Source organism: Amphiura filiformis, chromosome 4, assembly GCF_039555335.1.
Source record: "Amphiura filiformis chromosome 4, Afil_fr2py, whole genome shotgun sequence".
NCBI classification, from domain to species: Eukaryota; Metazoa; Echinodermata; class Ophiuroidea; order Amphilepidida; family Amphiuridae; genus Amphiura; species Amphiura filiformis.
Genome location: NC_092631.1, coordinates 2,396,099 through 2,402,766, shown reverse-complemented (window position 1 = coordinate 2,402,766; position 6,668 = coordinate 2,396,099). Strand labels below are relative to the sequence as shown.

Sequence of the window (6,668 nt, the reverse complement as noted above, 5' to 3'; positions counted from 1 at the left end):
ATTGTTTGACCGCTGATGACTTTTTCGACTTGTTGGTATGCACCCGTCATATTGATACTTTTACCAAGTTTAAGCCCATTCGGGCGAAGTTTAAAACTTAGCCCCTGGATGACATTTGACCTCGGATAACCTCAATTTAATTTTTTCATGCTCCACTCGTATGAAGTATTCTACCCACCAAGTTTAAACCCAATCGAGCAAAGTCTCAAATTTAACCCCTAGATGTCCTTTGACCTCGGTCGACATAGATTTTATTTCGCGCTTATATATACACACAGACAATGTTCATTATTTTTACATGTGATAGCAACAGCAGCATGCTGGTGATACTATTTGCCCTTGATGACCCCTTTTTAATATATTCACGCCATATTGAGGATTCTTTTTACCACGTTTAACTCCAATTGGGCGTACTTTAGCGTCTATTCATCTATTCTGTACGATTTGAGCGCTAACATATATGAAAATGTTGCTAATCATTATTCATAAAATTGTACAATCAGCGTCCAGTTTCCGAACTTGGGTGACTTGTGTTAGAAATATAATCAGAAGCGCGCACGCACCCTACCTCCGCAGCCAGGATCGGCTTCCCAAGTGTCGTACGGTTAACAAAAGGACAATTAGCAGTAAATTCTTTCTCCAGATTAATTTTGAAGTTAACTTAAGCTTTCATGTGAGCAAACTAACGACACTACCGGGGTTCCAACTCGTTCCGGGTTGTACATCTCTTGAATGTGTGAATCATTAAAGACTTCAGTAAAATCATACTATGTTAATTACTTCTTTGTTCATGTGGGTTTTTTTATCAACACAGATAAGTGCAATCAGGAATGAGCTATCGCACGTGGCCCTTAATGACAATATGAAAGTCGAGGCGCAGAAAGAGAAAGAAATCTTTACGACCATTGAAGATTTTTCGAGGTGGCTTGCAAAGGTATATCCACATCTAGTGTCCCAAGATGTCATCACTCGTCTAAAAGAGGTAAAGTTTCTTTGTTTGTTTTTTGTTTGTTCAGCTGGTTTTTTTAATTGGTCATTATGTGTTCTGTGTCACTTTTTATTAGGATTGTAACGTATCTCAAAGTTGAATTATGTTGAGTGAGGTTTTGAAGTTCTCATGTTGTCATATAAAAAGTCGGAGCGGCCACGTGTCATGTATATACGTATAGTGTATTTTCCCTGGTAAAGGTCTTCCGCTTTTCTTACCATGGTTAAGAAAAAAACGAAAGTGGGAGATAATAATAATATCTCTTATATCAGTCCCAGAACAACACCGAATATAATTTTAATCCACGTAAATGACTTGAGCCAATATAACGTGTCCAATATGCGTGTTCCTTGTAAATATGTGAACATTGAAATAGTGGATATAAACTCTGTAATTGTAGCTAACCTTACAGTTTACTAAACTGTAATAAATGGCGCCTATCGTGTGCTTTTAAAATTCCCAAGGCCTATACCACATTTAACCAATATTGCAGGCGATATTATATATGCCATTCCTCTCCAATGCGGCAACAGCCAGTATAGTAAGCAAAAGAGTAATGGACGGCAATACTGTCTGATTGGAAGAGAGGTTGTGATTTTCAAACGCCGTGATTCAAAATCACTTTCCTGTGACGGAGCGAGCTCGCTTATTTAATAGCCAGTAAGATTTTGCACGTACGAAATGAACGTGCGGACAACGTAGAAAATGCACACTTTTTGCTTGTAAGAAATCGTTAGGCTATAATAAAGCAACAGTGAAGTGTGAAAATTTTGACTTCATTCATACGCGCGGTTCATACAAAATGCGCGAAAGATCGGCCGTATAGAGATTGTGATTTGCATCTTTGATACAAACGCACGGTGTATTCGTATGGTCATAATGGTGGACGTTGCAATTGACAGTTTGTACTAATTTACTTTATGGACATGTTACAATAATGATTTAACAGTGGATTTATTTTAGGGCCACCCTGTATTATCAAAACGAGACATCTATATTATTGTTAACACAAAATTGTCTTTTGATTTACTCAGATTCAATCTGAACCAGTGACTAACATGATGAAAGAATCACTTCTACAAGATATCAATAAGGAGTTCCAGGTGATGAAAGGAGAGGTACTAGGTCTATCAAAAAGCCTGTACCAAGTAGAACAAACAGCTCTGGATGTTCACACGAAAACAACTCAAGATCGAGAAAGATTGCATAGTGCTGAGAGCAAGATAGAGCAGTTGTCTGAGACAAGCAGAAAAATTGAAAAGAGCCTTACTGATGCTGTTGACACTGCTCGACTTACTGAAGAAAAAATTGAAGATGTCTTGAAACCCAAAGGTATTGAAATGGACCTAGCTTAAGATAACTTAACCAGGACAGAAAATGTCCAATGTATAGAAGAGGTCGATGTGGCAACAAAACATTGTGCACTCCTCATATAAAACAGTACCAAAAAATTAATCCCTAAATCAATCAATAATGCTCTAGCAGATAAACTTGCTGCTGAATTCTGACTTTTTGTTTATATATTTTAATTTCATACATGAACTCACCGGTTAGCTGCATTGCTGGTTCCCTTTGCATCGCTTAATAAGTTATCATGATTACACAGCAAAAAATAAAAGCTCAATATTGAGTAAAATATTACTCATCACGATAGTAAAAAGGGAGCTAGTCGAATTTTGAGTAATTTTTACTCAGCTTCGGTTGATTAATTGTTTACTCAGCACATGTTGATTAAACTTTACTCAATATTGAGTAGCTCCTTTTTACTCAAAGATGAGAGTAAAATTTACTCTTTCACTTGGAGTAATATTTGCTCAACTTTTGTTGAGTAAAATTTACTCAATATTGAGTAGCTCCCTTTTTTACTCAAAGATGAGAGTAAATTTTACTCATTGACTATGGAGTAATATTTGCTCAACGTTTGTTGATTAAATTTTACCCAATATTGAGTAGCTCCCTTTTTTGCTCTGAAACAAGGAAACATTTACTCGTTTAACCTTGAGTAAAGGTTTACGCAAGTGTTGATTAAAACGATTACTCATTATTTGAGTAAAACTTAAGTGAAAAGATTTGCAAAATGATGAATAGTAAAGTGTTACTCAACATTTTGAGCAACATGAAACGTATTTTACTCAACAAATATTAAGCAAAAAACACTTTCGAGTTGTATTGGGTCTCCATCTGCAGCTGGAACAAAGCAGTATTTTAAACTAAAAGAATGAAAAGAATACAAAATTAAATATAATATTCTGCATTTTTCCTGGTTTTATTTTCAAAATAGGTATCAAATAAATCACAATATAGCATGTCTATTGTCTCATTACCCAATGTGAGCAAACATAGAATAGAAGCCGGTCACCTCTCCCAAAACTTTTGATGTGAAAAAGTCATTTGAAAATTAATGTTATAGATGCTGAGTGTTTTAAATGGGACACAAATTAAGTCTTCACTTCATTATTTTTTATCACTCAAGAATTGTCTAATGTTACCAGGTTCTTTAGTAGCTGATATAGTGTCCAGGAACTGCCAAATAGCAGTGATCATCCTGTACTGGATATGCTAAGTCATTGTATGTGAAGGATTTGGTATATCTTGTCCACAAGTTCTACAACTTTCATCACTGTTGCGCATTGAAAAAGCTTGCCTATCCATTTATATAAAAACACAGTTCTGGATTCAACTTGCTTCACAAGTATATAAATGGCAGCGTGCGTCCAGTAAAGTTGGCGAGGAACCAGTCCAAAGCTGTGCCTTCCTGAAACATGTAAAATAAAAGAAAATGTAATAAAGGACATTAATTTCATGGATTGGGACTATTCAAGTGAAATAAAGCTGCCTTAAAATAGAAAATCCACCACCTTTTCATTGTATCAACCATAAATCAAAATTTGTTTGGTACTCGAAAGTGATGAAGCAGATGGAAGGTTTAAAACACAAATAACTAAATTTATGCATGTCTTATTTTTAAACTGTCTATAATTGGTCAGATGGTATATAACCAAAAATGAAAACTCTTGCTGAAATTCTTGAAATATTAAAGCAAATATGACATATTTACATGTAATTTACATGGTAATCACCCATTGCATTGGCATTTCTACTTTCATGCGATTTTGCAAATATTTAAAATATCTTTATAATTATTATATTATTATTCCTGTGATAGCGGGCAATGCTATTTTCAAGGGGACCCAAACTTTAGGAGACAAGAATTTACAGAAATGGTAAACAAGATAATTATAAGATTCGCGGTTGATTATACAAAGTTCACGATAGCCAACACCTGTCGGTGAGGATAAGGGGTTATATAGGGGTTTTCCCTTGGCATTTGAGGTTTCATGAACTACACACATTCAATGAACTACATGTATTCTGAAATGCACAAAGAAATTGGCAAGTTAAATGCAACATTATTGATAGAAATTTACCTGTTGACTGACGTTCGTGCATCTTTCTTCAATACCTTTCCTGGAAAGAGGTAGGGCAGCACAAAAATCCCAAAGTCACATCTGATCTGTAAGTAAAATATAGATCAATATTATAAATGCACTGAAAAAGAAAACTGCCTATGGAAAAAAATTTTAAGTGATATTTTGCAATGGTTTCACTCTCCTACTACATATAACTGCAAAAAAAGTTATGTGGCACGAGTCAACATCAGGATCAGGGACGTAGCAAGAGCTTTGGGGCATATGGACAAGGAGTAGTGTGAGGCCTTCTAAACATCTCCTTTATCAGCCCTGATCCCTATCCACTTCATTTTCGCTTTTGCTCGGGGCCCATGGACTTTGTCCACCCTATCCGCTTGCTACATGTACGCCCCTGGTCCCCGGGCCTGGTCCACATCAGCGTATGTACTTCGAGGTTGCTCAGACTAGTACATTAGTTACGATCGCAAATACACAGCTAGCATGGTGAGCCGATGACAATTACTGATAAGCTTAACTAACTTAAAACCTGTCTATATCCGGTTCAAATCATACAATAAGATTTCTAAATTGTGTAACAGGTATATGGACATAAAGTTATGAATAATAGTAATGAAATTAGTACCTTCAAACATTGGTTGTACTGCTGACAAACTCCATTCCACCAGCAGACACTGCACCCGCATCCCGGCTCCGCTTTTATACGCCATGATGACATGAATTTTAATACGTCGTCGAATTAAACTTACTCCGCGTGTTGAATTTACTACGCGATTTGAGTAAAATACAATGTGGCGATTAAAATATTTTACTTCTTTCCATTGACCATTTTTTACTCTGGCAAAGAGTTGTGTCAAATATCGTCTTTTACTCGTTGATGAGTAAATAATTGCTCTATTTTTTAATCAACATACTTTAGTCGGTAGCACTTTACTCCTTATTTTTTGCTGTGTAAGCGGCAGTTTACAGCATTATTTAAACATTTCTTTAAGCTTTTGAAATAAGTACACATTCAAATCTATAAATATAATTCTTTGCCAATCGTGCAAGAATCTGCAAGTGTATTTGTCACCACATTTCCCTCGTTGAGGTATGTTGGTTGTCGACTATGTCAATCCATCAAGTAAAATATTTGAAGCTATAGTGATTTCCCTTTGAATATATTAATACTTACTACGGTGGAACGTCACATTTTCTCGAAATTTTCTGACTTTGTTTTTGTTTTCAAATCATATATAGATGAAATTCCTTTTGACTTGGACAAATGCAGAGATCAGCTGATGGCGGACTATAGGGATTCACGAGGGAAGTTGCCGTTGTTTCCAGGTATGCCAGAAGATTTCGCCGGTATGGATGAACTCTACGTAAAACTACAGCTCGTGACTGGAAAGGAATTGAAATCATATGATGAATTATTTGGTCTCAAAGATAAAGATGACAAAGACGTCAAACGTGTTCTTATCCAAGGAGGACCGGGTAGTGGCAAAACAACAACAGTATCAAAAATTGCGTACGATTGGTCAAAAAGCCAAAGACCACAAGTGCGGAAGAAAGAAGCAGAGTCTGGCTTAAAACGGTATAGTGATTACCAACTACAAATCTTTGGTCTTTTAGTCATCATCATAGCTTTTGTTTTACTTCCTTGTCTCCAATGGGCTGATCAAACAATTGTTTATGACGTATGTGTGTACATGGTGTTTGCGTGTGGGCCATGTGTATGTTTTCTCCAGGACAAGCTGCTTTCAACTACTAGGTGTCACACACAAGAAGAAGAGTTCCAGGATTCTGTAACGCAGGAGACGAAATGGTTCTCAAAATGTAAGCTACTCTTTGCGCTAGATTTACGTGATATTAAACCAGGTATGAGTTTGATAGATGCAATACAAGATCAGTGTTTACCATTTGTATCTAGCAAGGGGTTATTTGATTATCTATCCTTTCATGCTGATTCAAGTATATATCTTCTTGACGGTTTTGATGAGGCACCATGGTTACAAGATGCGGCCTTACCCAACTCCAATCAGTTTAAAAGACTATTAAGTAAGAAATGGCTGCCAGAGAGTTATGTAGTCGTAACAACAAGGCCACATAAAGTATCCAAATATATTGACTGCTTTGGTACATCCACAGTTCATGCTAGCTTAAAACAATTTTCTAGTGATGCAGTAAAAGAATTTATTGCCAAATTTTTTAACATTTCTAAACAATATTTGGTGGATTCTTTTGGCGATGCGTCGTATGTTTCACTGTTT

General features: G+C 36.2%; 1 long non-coding RNA gene across 1 annotated transcript; it reads right to left on the bottom strand.

Moving 5' to 3' along the window:
- Positions 1-3,514: 3,514 nt before the first annotated feature.
- LOC140150456 (uncharacterized) lies at positions 3,515-5,301 on the bottom strand. The gene is made up of 3 exons (XR_011858795.1): positions 5,042-5,301; positions 4,417-4,502; positions 3,515-3,743 (listed from the first exon to the last, which is right to left on the bottom strand). It is a non-coding gene; the product is annotated as an uncharacterized lncRNA (long non-coding RNA).
- Between the last annotated feature and the right edge of the window lie 1,367 nt (positions 5,302-6,668).